The sequence below is a fragment of the Alligator sinensis genome, unplaced genomic scaffold, assembly GCF_000455745.1.
Source record: "Alligator sinensis unplaced genomic scaffold, ASM45574v1 scaffold832_1, whole genome shotgun sequence".
Taxonomy (NCBI): Eukaryota; Metazoa; Chordata; order Crocodylia; family Alligatoridae; genus Alligator; species Alligator sinensis.
The window spans coordinates 673221-689162 of NW_005842057.1; the positions used below are offsets into that span (position 1 = coordinate 673221).

General features: G+C 42.5%; 1 protein-coding gene across 1 annotated transcript in view; it reads left to right on the forward strand.

The window, feature by feature from the left end:
- Positions 1-15942, forward strand: part of SNTG2 (syntrophin gamma 2) — a 462462-nt gene that overhangs the window by 259483 nt on the left and 187037 nt on the right. The gene's annotated exons all lie outside the window — the stretch shown is intronic.

Genomic DNA, 15942 nt, shown 5'->3' on the forward strand with positions numbered 1-15942 from the left:
ACATTTTTAAAGAATTTCCTCAGCCTGAACCAAAATTATTGTGTTCTAATGAAAATAGCTGTGTTTTGTATGGAACTCAGTACTGTCATTGTGCTCAGACATGCCTCTCCAGTTGGAAATTTTAGCACCGTTCCATATAGTTTTTGAAACCCACTCATCTTAGGCAAGAACTGGGGGTCCAGATGCTCAGACCATATCATTTCTTAGTGTGTCTAGGTGTCAGAGTCAGAACTGCAGATCTCTGCACAACTTTCAGGTTGCAAAGAGAAATGTGGGAGTGGCTCCAGGGATATGTACCCACTTCACAGGAATTTTAAATTCCTTCTCATTTCTGAAGTCAACTCAGTGCCTCCCACTCAGGTGATACTGGAACTTTCACTCTATGGCAGATCGGAATCAAGTCCAAATTCCTTCTTATCTCTTTTTGACTTACTATGTTAATTCTTTCACTGCTTTTTGTTGCCAGCGCCTGTTGCCCACTTGTCCAGTGTTCCCACAAACTATGCACTTCCTTGCACGATGTCCATTTCTGAAGTGATCCATCATCAAGCCACTATTCCCATAGCCACTGTAGTATAGCAGGGACAAGAGCAACCTAATGTATGGGTGCAGACTGAAGAGAGGGGGGGGTGCATGTGTGCACGCACGTGCATGTAAATATATAAACCATCCAAATCAGTAGTAGCAATGGGTGGAGGGGGAGCAAGAATAGGAGAAAGAGCAGTGAGAATATGCATTAAAATGACTCAGCATGAAAATATTTTGGAACAGGGGTATAGTAGGTTGCCAGCTACCCTGGCTATGTCTGACTCAAATCAGTCCTTGAGCCTTTTAATCTGGTTCCAGCAACAGTCTTCCTGTGGGCTCAGAAATACAGGCTGTAATGCCTAGATTGTTCTGCTTCCCAGGCCTCAGCCAAGAGCAAAACAATCCAAACTGAGCTTGAAGCCCTAGGTCAATCCACTCCACAGAGCACCACAGAAAAATACATATGGTCCACAATGAACCCCCAAAAGCAAAATCTGGTTCTCACCTTCCACTCTTTTCTCTCTCAAAACCACCTGCCTCTCCCTGCAAAGAAACCTACCTACCTACCTACCTACCTCCAGTCCAGTCCAGTCCAGTCCAGTCCAGTCCAGTCCAGTCCCCCCAACTCACTTTCACTTCCTTTCCCCTTTTATTTCCAGGTCAACTAGTCAAATTCTCCTCATTTAATAATTAACTGGGCCATCTGCAACCCATTATGTGGACATCCTGCTAACTGGCTGGCTAATTGCTCCAGGCTGCAAGCCTGTAGCCTGTTACAATAGGCCATTCATATTTCTACAAAACTTAATTAATAAAAGATTACTCTATAGGTACTATGAGTGCTCTGCCCCTTCCCAGAAGAGGGCTTCTTTCTTCATATCAGACTATTAAGCTGCTACTATGTTATGCGTTGTCATTCTAAGGTACGCTCACAACTTGACTTTCAGTCATTGTACAAAATTAAAAGCAAGCATCTGAAGTTTTGTGGTCCTGGAAGACAGACAGTTTGGGCCCGGATATGCCACATATTAACAATAGTTTTTGCATGGTCCCAGATTATGTATGATACACTGAGATATGGAACAGACACACAAATGTATAATCCAGGGGAGCTGCTGTAGGAATTGTGTAGTGGCGGGACAGCAGGTAATAGCTGCTGGAATAATTGCAAATTAAAAAAGAAAACATATTTCCAAGACAGAGCCCTTGAAGATTGTAGGAAAAGCTCAAAATCTGAAGTGGAAAAAAGAGAAAGAAAACATAGGTGAATAACCTGAAAAAGACTCATTTTTAAATAGCACTGAACCTGATATCTCGGAAGTTTGACATGAAGCTCACGTGAAAAGCCAAGCACATTCACAGATACCTATGGAAAAAAAGAGAAACTAGAGCAAAGTACTTCATATTGTATCTAGCCCAACAGAAAGGTCACAGCCTCCCTTCGTAAGGAACAGCTTGAAGAGTCCCAATAGACTCCATGAAAGAACCGATGAAAAAGCAAATATTGTGAATAGAAAAGTGATCTTTGCTTCAGAAGATGGCCACTGAAAGCACAGAAGTAGAAAGACTTTATCAAACTGAACTTGGATCAAAACAGGCCAGCATTCAGGTCATGAATATTTGTCAGTTGCAAACAACTGAAATTTTCTTTTATTTTTTTTTTAAATAAATGCCACCATTGGTACAGTAAAGCATAGCTGGACTGTTGTGTCTTGTGACATGTTTGCCTTTAAAAAAGACCCAGTCTTCTCTCAAACTTTGTGATAATCTCAAACTGCTTTAATGAAATACCTTAAGTGCAGAGATCAAATTCAGCCTGCATGCGATTATATTGCAGTTACACTTACGGAGCAAGTCAAAGTTGTCATTGTTGTAACTGCTGTACAGACACACACATAATAAAGGAGAGATAACTAACAACATGCACTCAAAACATAAGGGAAAGGAATTATTATTATGCCCATTTAATAATGTTTTCAGCATTTATGGTATATGCCATGTAGCATAATATCTGAGTATCATCCAGTCTAGAACCTTAACTGCAACTATGTTCACATCACTATTAAGGATTTTAAGTAAATTCTTTTCTCCACAAATAACATGCGTGTATGCACTGGGTTTTGGAGGAAACAAAAACAAAAAGTTCTGTGCAACTGTAAGTGGCTTAACCTTTTTTCTATGGTGTGTAAGTATTATAAAAAACCGAAGTATCACTGGTAAAGATACGTCATGTTTATCCCAAAATGTGCTTTTTTCTGATTGTGGGCCCCAACAAGTGCCTGAGGGCAGGATGGGGATCAGTGGGGTTCAGGAGGATTGTGTGTTAGAATATTGAATGGAGTAGAAGTGGCACACCCCTCCACAGATAGATACTGTCACAGTGACTAGAAACCATTAAGTTACAGGGGAGGGGAGAGTCCTAAATTCCTGTCTTTGCTCTGTGGGCATTTCTGCATTTTACATTAGACAGTCATTGGATAGAAAATAGAACTCAGGGCTTCTTCTTCTTGGCTGAATGCTATAACTCAGTGATCAGAAACATTTTCTGGTAGTAGACCAGAATAACCCAGCTTGGGTCTGAGGAGTTCTGGCACTGGGACACAACAGCTGCTGTTACAGTTGTTGACACTTCTCCCCACTGCTCAGCTGCAGCATAGGTGAAACCCCCTGCTACCCGGTTGGGGTGCAGATGAAAACCCACTGCCAAACACTACTAAATATCCTTGACTCTATGGACCAAATCCCACCCTGTCCTAATCATCTGGTCACAGAGTCAGGCTTCCTCTTTCTTATGGTCCTCCTGGCCCCTTGATTCTGGTCTGGTCTGTACAATGAATGGCTTAATTTCTACCAGTTATAGCATGGTGGCTAAGAAACTCTACTTGGAAGGAGGGTGAGGAAAGTGTAGAGACCAGTTCCTCCTCTTCCTGGTTAGATGCTTTAAATACTAGGCTATTGTGTAAAACCCGGGTGGTGGCAGCACCATGAACTTCCTTCAGGTTTCTGAGTAAAAGTCACTGGTTGTTGCGCTTTGTTTTGAATGCACTGCTGTCATTGTGCACTAGCAGTGCTCAGCACATGCTTAAGGGACAAGACCCAGTGACAGTTAGCCAAGGCTTTTGTTATTTTAAAGGGAAAGTAGCAGCAGAAATTTCCCCGAGTGTGCAGGGGGGAGGGGGAGCTGCCCATGGTGAGCTGAATGCAGGTGAATAGGCAACCCAAGGACTAGAGGCCATGAGTGCCTATTGCAGAGCTGACTGCACTGCATTAAGACAATAGGGCTGAGCCCCACTCAAGCAGAAAGAGTGCAGCCAGAGCAGCAGTTGTAAGCTGCCCAAGCAGCCAGCCCTCAAGCCTATTTCCAAACTCCTGTGGGTGGCTAAAGACTTGCCTGACTGAAAGGCCCGGGGCTCAGGAGGCACATAAAGCCAGTGCCTGAGACCAGGTGGTCAGTGAGGCCTTGCAGGCATCAGGGTGAAGAGCTCTGCAGTCAGATGGCTGCAGGGGATCAGAGAATCATAGAAAGATAGAATTGGAAGGAACCTCAGGAGGTCATATAGTCCAACCTCCTGCTCAAAGCAGGTCCATCCCCAACTATATAATTCTAGCCAGGGCTTTGTTGAGCTGGGCCTTAAAAACCATCAAGGATGGAGATTCCACCACCCTTCTAGGTTACCTGTTCCAGTGCTTTACCACCTTCCTAGTAAGAAAGATTTTCCTAATATCCAACTTAAACCTCCCTTGCTGCAACTTGAGACCACTGCTTCTTGTTCTGTCATCTGCCACCACTAAGAACAGTCTAGCTCCATCCTCTGGCTAGCACTATGGAAGAAAGAGACTTGGGGGTCACCATTGACCACAAGATGAACATGAGCCTTCAATGCAATGCTGCAGCTGGTAAAGCGACCAAAACGGTGGCTTCCATCTCAAGCAAATCCCGGGACGTCATTCTCCCCTTGTACTCGGCCTTGGTGAGGCCACAGGTGGAGTACTGCATCCAGTCTTGGGCCTCACAATTCAAAAAGGATGTGGAGAAGCTTGAGAGAGTCCAGAGAAGAGCCATGCGCATGATCAGAGGTCAAGAAAACAGACCTTACGATGACAGGCTGAGAGCTATGAGGCTCTTTAGCCTGGAAAAGCACAGGCTCAGGGGTGATCTGTAAGTTTATCAAGGGTGACCACCAGTATCTGGGGGAACGTTTGTTCACCAGAGCACCCCAAGGGATGATGAGGTCGAACGGTTATAAACTTCTGCAAGACCGTTTCAGGCTGGACATAAGGAAGAATTTCTTTACTGTCCGAGCCCCCAAGGTCTGGAATAGCCTGCCATTGGAGGCGGTTCAAGCATCTACGTTGAACACCTTCAAGAGAAAATTGGATGCTTATGTTGCTGGGATCCTATGACCCCAGCTGACTTCCTGACCTTCAGACGGGGGACTGGACTTGATAATCTTCTGAGGTCTCTTCCAGCCCTAATGTCTATGAAATCTATGAAATCTTTGGAACTACCCTTCAGGGAGTTAAAGACTGCGATGAAATTCCCTCTCAGTCTTCTCTTCTGCAAACTAAATAAGCCCAGTTCCTTCAGGCTCTCCTCAGAAGTCATGTGCCCCAGCCCCCGAACCATTTTCATTACTCTCCACTGGACTCTTTCCAATTTCTCCACATCCCTTCTGTAGTTGGGGGCCCAAAACTGGACACAGTACTCCAGATGTGACCTCATCAGTGCAGAATGGAGGGGATCACCAGACTGTTACCTGAGCTGCCCTTGGATCTGCAAGCAAAGAGCTGACAGCTTTTGGGCAGTAGGATCCAGTAGGAGGTTGGGTACTGTTTAAAGCAATAGTGTACATTTTTCTTTTCTCATGTTAGTTTGCCCAGAGGGGAAAAGTTTTGTGTTAAATGATTGCTTGTTTTTGTCACAACCCAGTTAATCAGTGCCCATGCCACTAGCAAGAGATACCATTCAAGTAGTCAACTAAGGGTTAAAAAAAATTCTTGCCAAAAACTCCTGAAACAAAATCCTGGCGGAGAGCTGTATATAATTTATGCCCACGTCACAAACAAGAAATGAAACGTAAGGCTGGTCAGGGTGAAAGGGGATAGCCCTGCCATAAATCCCTGCAATTGGTCAAGAAACAAGCGTAAGCCCCTCATCATAACCTCATACGTAACAGGCAGAAAACCTAACCCACTACCTTATAACCTAATAACAACCTGAGAGCACAAAGAACTGCTGCTTGCCAAAAAATTAAAGATTCCACATAACGGTTCATCATTGGGTATCTCCATCAGACACCTCTGTCTATAAATAGTTTAACAACTTCCGCCAAGTCAGAGAACCCCGGAGAAACCTCTGAGGAGAGACCTGAGTCCATCACCAGAGTAGATTGACGGTTTGATCAGCTGTCAATACTCCCCGTCAGCGTAAATCTTGACGTATCAAAGCCCTGCAAGCACGATAGCTCGTTCCCGGTGCCACGTCCGTCATCGTTAGCTATAACCCAAAACCGTACGTTTGACTATAACCGCTGTAACTGAAGCAACTGAAACGGAATGAAGGCTCAGCCTGCATCGCACGTCACTATCTGGGCGACATAAATAAACAATCTCCTATAACCAACACGCATCTGTGCCTGGTTAATTTCACCCCATCCATCACTACCCGCCTGTCAGGTGAAAGTTTTACTGCTCCGGTGGGGGGGGTCAAAAAGCAGCTGCTGGTGCTGCTCTGATTCTCCGACAGTTTTGTTTTGTTTGCTCTAGTTACCAGTGGACTGAGATAACAAGGGAGGAGGAGGTCACAGTGATGCCCAAGGAGCGCATCAGTGTTTTGAGCCCTAACAGGCAGCAACCAGGAAGGGTTAAAGCCTAAACCTAGGGGGCCTGAAGCTAGGAAGGCTAGGGTCAGCACCTGAGTGAGGCAGAATCATGGCCAAGGGCCCAGAGCCCAAGAGGGGCTAGGTGGGAATACCCTGAAGCGAGTGAGGAGGAGCAAGAACCAGAGCCAACATCCCAGTGCTCAAGACAGCAAGAAGCCCAAGACAGAAAAGCCAGGGCCAGGGGCCCAAAGCCCAAGAGGGGTGAGACCAGATCCTGAGGCGGTGAGATTAGTGCTGGTTCCCATAAGCTAAGATGCAATGCAGTGGGTCTAGGTTAAAGGGGTCAACTAGAAGAGAGGGGTGGAAGCCAGGAAGGCCAAGGCCCCAACAAGGGCATAGAGGCCTGAGATGGCCTGGCATTGGTTTGGGTCAAGTACCTCACACAAGTCATGACCAGTAACATCTTCCATGCATGGATGTGACTGTAGGGGAGTTTGGGGGCCACATAATTAGCCCTTAAACCAATTACTGCAACAAAGGAGAGCATGGATGGGTCAGGAGGGCCCCACTGAGTGCCTGAGGGCAGGATGGGGATCACTGGGGTTCAGGAGGAACCCTAGTTGCAAACACAGTTTCAGTCTGGGATCCGGGCGCAGACTCCCCTTCTCCCAAGCAAAAGGTATCAGCAAGGCATGGCAGGTGAGGGGGAAAAAGGAGAGCCAGAGCAGGACAGGAATCGTAAGGCCGCCATGGGGAGTCATGGCCACCCATAGGGCTCGGTCCTGCTACAGGCCCCTTCAAGAGGCTACAGGCCTCTTCTAGAAACTTGCCCCACACCTCTAGAGGTGCCCCACACCTCTCACTGAGGATTCAGTGGCACTTAGGTTTGAGGTAACTGCTTAGACTGTGGTTCTTCTGTGCATGTCCATAAGCATTAACCTAGGCACCTTTGTAGTCCAAAATCTAAGAGCCAAGCACTCTGAAGAAGTTTTGTGGCTGCTTCAGAGATACTTATATTTCACTTACTCAAGCACCTTATCAGTTAGGATATTGTCTCAAATACATGTAGAGATTGTGTTGCTTCAGAATCCCTTTTTCACTAATGGTTTATTGAAAAAACCCTTTTCTTTTAAGAGTGCTTTTGGTTGCTACTGGGTACAGATTCCCAAAGAGAGTTCACCATCTAAATGAATCTATTGGTCACTGTTAAATAGCCATTGTGAGCTCTTTTCAGAAGACAAAATGAAGGCAGAGCTACTCAACAGCTATTTTGCCTTGGTCTTCACAAAAACACGAGTTGAAAAAATGAAATAGACAATGAAATGGAAAGGCTGAGGATTGTGGTCATGGAAAAATCCTTCACCTTCCAGAAGCTTTTGTTTCAAGTCAGCAAGGACCTGATGTCCCAGGGTGCTGAAGGAACTGGCAAAAGGGATCTTAGAGCCCTTGGCAATAATATTTACTAAACGTTATAGACTAGTTAGCCTGACTTCAGTATTGGAGATTTTAGCGGAGAAAATTATGAAGAAGTCAGTCAGTTTGTAAGGATCTAGGAGGAAGACAAGCTTATCACAAGCAGCCAGCTTGGATTTTTCTAAGAACAAATTGTGCCAAATAAATTGGATCTCCTTTGACAAAATAACTACTTGGGTGGATGAAGGGAATGTAGTGAATATTGTGTATTTAGACTGTAGTACACATGACTTTCTCATATATAAACTGCAGAAATGTAGCTAGATATTACTACGAGGTATATAGATAACTGACTCAATAGCTCCAAGGAAAGGGTAGTTATAAAAGAATCTGGAATGGTCTCAAATAGAGTCCCTGAGTGATCTTTCCTGGATCCAGTCTAAGTTAATTTGTGTACTAATATTTAAATGCTAGAGCGGAAATAGATGCTATCATAAGTTTATGGAGGGAATAGAATGATAGGAAAGGGTATATGATGCATGGAGTTGTATTTATGGTCCCCAAGTTACAGTGTAGCCTGGAGGGTGTCAGGTTATCCCACATTTCTGGGCTTTGCTGGCCACCACATGAGGCAGAGAGAGGACCCCCCCCCCCACACACACACACACATGCACTATGGGTGTCAGGGCCTTTTTTTTTTCCATTTTCTTAGGAGTGGGTTTTGGCCACAGCCAAAGCTGGGAATTTTGTTTGGGTTGTACTGAGCTCCTGCTGGAACTTAAACCCAGAGGTTCCTGGCTAGAGGGTCTTGCTCCTCTGCTTAGGGTCAGACTGAGTGATCACTGCATTTGTGATCATCAGGAAATGTTATCCCATGGTTAGACTGACACGGACTGTCAGGGTTTTTTGCCTTCCTCTGCAGCAGGAGGTCTGGTTCTCTTCCTTAGTCCTCTTCAGCATATTTTAACAGATTCCTTCCTATCTGTGCAGTGCCATGAATTTGATAGTTCTCTTGCCCCTCTTTACCTGTTAAAGGGTATTTTTCAAGTTTCAGGCATTATACATGGCATGAGGGTTGTTGGTGATGTTTTTAAGAAACAAGTTAAACAAACACCTATGATGGTTTAGATAGGGATGATCCTGCCTTGGGCAAGGTGTTGGCCTATCTGACCTCCCAAGGTCCTTTCCTACCTTTTATGATTCTGTTATATGCTTAGTATACAAATGGTCTAAGAATTGTTTTTGTTTTCACCAGTTTGGGGGCAGAGACCAAATACATAAGATGGATAGAATTGGAGAGACCAAAAAAAAATAGTTTTTAAATAATAAACCACAATATGACTCTGTTTTAATGTAATATCAGCTGGTTGTCATCTTTTCTACATTCCTAAGAACAGTAAGACACTAAAAATATTTATGTTTCATACTACATGTCTCAGCATACTGTAGAAGTAAAAACTAATAAAAGCCTTTCTTATTATCTTGTTCTGTTTTGTTCTTTTCTGTTAATGTAAAGCTACATACAAAATCTAAGGATCTAATTAAAGTTTTACTTTTCTTTCATTGGGGCGAAATTAGAACAACTGTAGACACAGTTGCCAATCTAGCCCCTACTGTTTAATCTTAGATAACAATTATCACGCTTAATATTTCATCCATTTTTGGTTAAAACTACGTTTTAATTTTAGGCCCTGATTCATCATGCAATTAATATTTCCACCTTTCTGCAGCAAAGAAACTAAAAACTTGGTTATGGCTCATGAAAGTTAAAGTTGAACATGTGCTTCAGGGTTTTTTTTGATTCAGTGCCTTGGCCAAAATATGGTGAAAGTGTAAAATAACATTGCAGAGTGAAAAAGAATAAACACAGAACCAGTGGAAGAAATGTAACTTGAGGGAGCACTGAGTAGTGTTTTGCCTTTGGCCATTTATTCTATGCAAAAAAAAATAAAATCCATCAAAAGTTGGCAGATAATGTAATAAAGTTTCATCATCAGATCTTTTGAAAACTAAAATAAAAAAAATCAAGGGGGTCAGATAAAAAGTACGGTCTTTTTTCACTATCTATGAACAATCAAAAGTCTAATACACTTAAAGAAATGTTAAAGAAATAAACCTAATATTAACACACAGCAACAACAAACGCCACAGGTGGTCTGACACACTGGGATCTCAGTCCATGATCAGACCTCATTAGCACATTTTTGAGCTGACAGCCAATGGAAGTTGATATGGAAATACATGCTGAGCAGAAGAGAATCACTTATGTTGCTCTTTCTAGGCAGTCTGTGGTTTAGCACTGTTTAAATGATTCACTGTGAAAAATATAGTTGCTTGAAACAGCCCTTTTGGCTACTCACAATTTATTTAGCTTATTTTATATGCATTTAATGCTGTACTGTTACTTCTTTATGGTGATTCTTAGGCCAGAGATTTCCCAGATTCTCCTCACAAGTGCAAACAAGATGGCTTAGGTGATATAGATTCGCTTGGTTTTGTTTTTTTAATTAGTTTTTTATTCTTCTTGATACAAGTATGGTTGTTTACATTATTGTTATACATTTCTAATCTATATTAATTCCATTAAAAATTTAAAATTGAGTGGTAGTGTAATAAACCTGCTTTCCCTGCAGGTGGGTGTGGTTTGACAGAGAGAAAGGAGTGAAGGGAGGATTAAAACAAGAAACTCTTTCATTTAATTAATCAAATGGGCCAACCCTGAGAGAAGCAAGTTTTGCTATATTAAAAGTGTGTAGGCTTTTTTTAACAATTGTCTCATTTTACTGAATACCTGTGTTGATGCTAATGTAACAATGTCAGAATTGTGGGCTGGTAATGAAATGAGTCCAGACCCCCAGTGGAAGCAGAAGTTGCTTCTAGTACAACCAGAAGGACTCAAGATGAAGCAGACTGAGTCACAAACAGGCTATACACTAAAGGTGAGGAGAAAAGGACTTGACACCTTGCTGGAAGAGAGAGCAAACAAGTTGAGTGGTTCAGGAAATGGTGACAGCAATAGTGTCCTTTTCCAGTGCTAGACAGGTTGTTGGGGAATAGCAGTAGAAAGGATCCCAGTTTGATAGTAAGGTGAGATAGGAAACTAACTCACCATAATAAATAAATAAATAAATAAAATCTTTATAGAAAAAATAAGAGTATTTGGCCAAAATCTTAACAGAAAATCTCTGCCAGTCTCTGCTTGTATGTGCAGATGAATGTACAATTACCAGGTTTTTTGTGATGGAGATGGCTTGATACAACTGAGATACTTCCAAGGTTTGTTGAGGATTAATAGATGATACAGGTCAATTGTCTAAGATCTCTGAAAATAATAAAACAAAGTGGACTGGAGCCTCCACAAATCACATGCATCATCCACACAGTTTCCACAACAAACCAACATTTTCTGAGCAATATCTAAGCTTCAAAACAACTCTACGGGACTTTCAGCACACCCAATGTTGGTTCTAAGGGCTGGAGCTACTGCACGATGCAACGTGTTCATTAGGTAATCAGTGGGGCAGCAGATGGTCCATGGGCCCCCCCCCCCCCCGCCTTTTATGAAGCTTTTGAAAGTGGGCTTGAAGAACGGCATCAGCAGGATCCCATTGTTAGGAGAGGAAAAAAGATTATCTTTTTAACTCTTTATCTAGAACTGTTTTCATTTTTCTAATCATTCTGCTTTCCTGTCTCTGGATCCTTTCTGCTTTTGCTGTTTTAAAGATGACCAGTTTGATTACAAGAGTCGGGGTTTGGGCACATCTGAACTTACTGTGTCATACTAATCTTATTATCGATTTTCTACCCCAATTCTTAATGGACTTGTGACTTCATGTTTGTTTGTTGATTACTTCTATAAATTGTGCATATGTGCAGTGAATATATATAAAATTGCACAAGGAATAGAAAATACTTTTTTCCAGCAAAAAATAATAAATAGATGTGGAATGGTCTTTTAGGCAAGGTTACTGAGGATACTCGAGAACCAATTAGATACCAGCTCAAGGGAAACAAATGAATAAAATGTGCAACCTTATACCAAATGATCTATATATAGTCTCCAAAAATGTCCTTTAATTAGTATTGTAACTGATTAGGTCTCTCTCTTTCTATCTCTCAAAAAAAAAAATTGTACCTGTTAGCACTGTTCTGATAAATTATTAATTAGTATTTTCATTGAAAATCATTTCCAGAAGAATTTATATAACTGAAAAGGCTGAATTTTGCTTTGTGCTTGAAGTAGATATTAGTTGAGTTGACTTAGACATACAGCTAGTACAAGGAGGAGTGTTAGATTGCTAAATAAGCATCATACCAGGCATTACAATTCTATACTAGTAAGTGCTAAGTTTACATTCTGAAAGCACAAACTTCCTAATATATTTGAACTAAGTCAGGATTTGCCTTTTTAATTAAATAAGACATTTCCCCATTTCAGTTGTTTTTTCATTTTTCTACCGTTTTAATTAAAGTAAATTTTAAATTGAAATAAAGTGTCATAGTATTATATAATTATTCTAGTCTTCAGTATAGATTGTCCCAAATTTAAAACATCATTGTTTTTACATCATGCTATTAGTATCTTAAAAGTACACACAGAATGCCATTTCCTATACAGATCCCCCTACCTGACAGTCAATTAAAGGATGCATAATTGCTGTTTCTTTGAACTTTTCACAAAATTATATTCCTGGATTCAAGTGTTCAATTCAGATGAATGCATTTTATCTTCTGCTGCACTAGTGCTGTGTCCAGAAGAGATACAGCATGCATAGGTGGCTCATTGTCACCATTGTAACTCTTTGAATCCTGGGACCAGTCAGATCACCCTATATTGTTCCTGATTGCAATGACCCTGAATATGACATCTTAGAACTTGCCTGTTTCAGCTGATCTGTTCTAAGTTAAGCAGGGTGCTGCATAAGAAAAGAGTTCTATTGAGTGAAATATTTCATAACAATTATAGGAGTTAATCCACTGGCCAGTAATTAAGATGTTAACTAGCAGAGCTTTGATAAGTCAGTCTTTTAAGATGTACCAAACAGGCATACAAAATGTATTCTACTACTATGACTGTTAAATGGAGGAGAATGTGACTTTCCAGGATCCATAAGGGGCTCAGCTCCCTTTTTTTTTTTAAAGGCTGCTTTTTAATACCTGCTAGATCACAAGCTTAAAGGTTTTGTCCAGAATACGTGCTTCAACTGTTAAATGTATTATTAGTTTGAATTTTTCTTTATAGCCAGAGCCTGAATTTTCTTTTCAGAAGTCAACAGCAAAGCTCACAATTGAGTAATCCTTTTAAAAAAAAAGTATTATACATCAGGAGGGGTACGTACCATCATTCATAATGACCTATTTTTCAAACCACTATCAGGAGCAGACATTTTAATACATGATGGGTCATATCTCTTATAGATATATGTATGTTTGATAAGAATACATCATTTATGGAAGTGGTTGAAATAGAGTAATAATTAGGGCTGTCAATCACAGTTAATGTATGTGATTAACCCATTATTGGTTCTTGTGTTAATTTTCTTAACATGTTAATCATGCACATGGCTTTGGAGCCTGCACTGAAGATCCAGTCGGCTGCCATCACCACCACCTCTGGGCCACCCAGTGGGGCAGTGGTGGCAGTGCAGAGGAACCACAGAGCAACATGGGCATGGGTGCTGGTCAGCTACAGCACACAGGGGTAGTGCTGTAGCTACATGGGCATGGGTGCTGGTCAGCTACAGGGGAGGGTACACACACACACACACACACACACACACACACACACAAAAGCAGCTGCGCTCTGCACGCAACCAGAAATGTAGCCTGGTGGTGTGTAGGGCAGCAACCTGCAGGTAAGTCTGGAAGAAAAGGGAGTGGGGGAGGGAAGGGGCTGGGGGCACATCAAGGTCCCCACAGTGAGGGAGGGAGTGGGGCAGGGGCAGGAGCAGGGGCTGGGGTGAATGTGACCAGGGCTGGGGTGGGTCATGGGACAGAACCACAGGTGGCTTATCTAGGGATGCAGGGGGCGTGGCTCCCCACCTCTGCACACAGCTCCAGGGGAGGCATGGGGAGCACATGACCCTTGGATTTGTGCATGGGGTGGAGGAGTGCTGCTCACTGCAGGCTGGAGCTATGCACCCTGCTGCCTTTGCCCCAGGAGCCACGCGATACCATGTTGTGCCTCCCACATCTAGGTGGACAAGGGACATGCAGTACAGCAAGTGCACGGCTCCCAAGGCAAAGGTAGCAGAGCACAAAGCTCCAGCCCAAAGTGCACCTCTGCCCTGCACAGAAATCCAGGTGGCACATGACCCCTATGCCTGCCCCAGGGGTGCGTGCAGTGGCGGGGAGCCGTGCACACCCCACCCCCACATGCTCCTGAATGAGCCATCCGCAGCTCTGTCCCATGACACACCATGGTGCCAGGGCCCCATTCATCCAAGCCTCTGCCCCTGCCCCTGCCCCTGCCCGACTTCCTCCCTCACCATGGGAGCCTTAATCTGACGCCCCCACCCCTGCACTCCTCCATGCCCCTTCCCTCCACAAACTTACCTGAAGGGCGATTGTGTGTGTGTGTGTGTGTGTGTGTGTGTGCAACAGAAATAAGCAACAAAACACTGAAGAACCATCATCTTACTTCACTAACAAAACTGGACACATTAGGGAAAAATTTCCAAATGGCAGGAATTTACCTATAACCACCAACTAATACTGCCCATCTTCCCAGGGGTCATTACAATAGTTCAACAAATTCTAGACTAATTAAAGGGGTCTCATCTCAAGACATTTGAGTCTAAGCCATGCTTTTCCGGGTTCCTAAAATTAATGAGCATCTAGCTTCACTTCTGACAAAAATGGCTAATGCATTCAAAAAAACAATAAACTAACCATCACAGAAGATAATTGCATCCATGGATACACTGACTGTAATCAACTAAGGCCAAAGTCTCTAAGAAAACTTTTGCAGAAGTTAGCCAAAGGCTAGCTACATGTTTATTTAACCAAAACAAATATTTCAGTCCTGGCACAGTCTGAATGCGAAGTAGGATATGTAGCTAAAACCGTGGCTGCTAGATATTCCTTGTCAATACATGTCTTTTTATCCTTCTAAACTTTTCTGCAGCATTCAGTAGTGTTGGCCATGTCTCTCTCTTTGAATAAGAGGTTACTATAGAAAGAAATATCCTAAAATAGTTTAATTTCTTCCTGATACATGCAAATAGTGAATTGTAATGAAAAATTGCATCTCTACCACTAAACTGTTAACTGTTGGACTCCAGCAACAAACAGTTCTCTTTCTGGTCCTCATAAAAATAAATATAAAGCCACCAAATAAAATTTAAGTAGAAGGCAGGATAGATATGCACCTGAGGCCTCTGCCATATATTATACTAAAGATATGATTAACCAGTTAATCATGTCTTAAGTTGTAACCTGGCCACACATTAAAGCAATTAATGCTGTAATAAAACAAGGAATAAGCCACAACATTATTCTCAAAACTTGTTGGAAAACTTTGTGCCTGGTTTCTATGACACGTTTAATTGAACAGGTGGCTAGATGCTCCCCTGTGGCTACAAGTATCAAGAGCTCCCAGCTTGGGGGGTGCACTATGTGCTTCTGAGGCTGGGAGTCCTGTCAGTTGATCCAGATGCAGCTGGGAGCCCCATCAGCTGACTGAAGCTGAATCTAAGTAAGAGATGATGGTTGTAGATACAGGAAAGCATTTTGAAGAGTTTGTGGTGCCTCATTGATTAAGGTATATGCCCATAATCTATCAAGTCAGGCCATAATTTAGGAGTACTTTACAGACTCCTCATCAATGATAAAATCTCACATAGAAAGTATTACTCAGGGACATTGAAACCATTTTAAATTGTTTACCAGATCTTATCTGAACCTGTTAATGACCAGACCTTACTTATTCATATCTTTGTCACCTCCTAACAGTTCATTATATCTGGTCCTGATGTTTAAAGAACATGGAGAAACTCCAGATTGTACAAAAATTTTGCAAAATATCTCTGTTTAACAACTCTGGCTGCCACATTCACATCAAACTTTTCCTCCTTTCCTTACCACATTAGGGGCATTACTGGGGGGAGGGAGAGGTGATAGGGGCCACTGTTCCAGGCACCGACTTGTTCGTGGGGGGGGGGGGGGGAAGGTGGGGAAA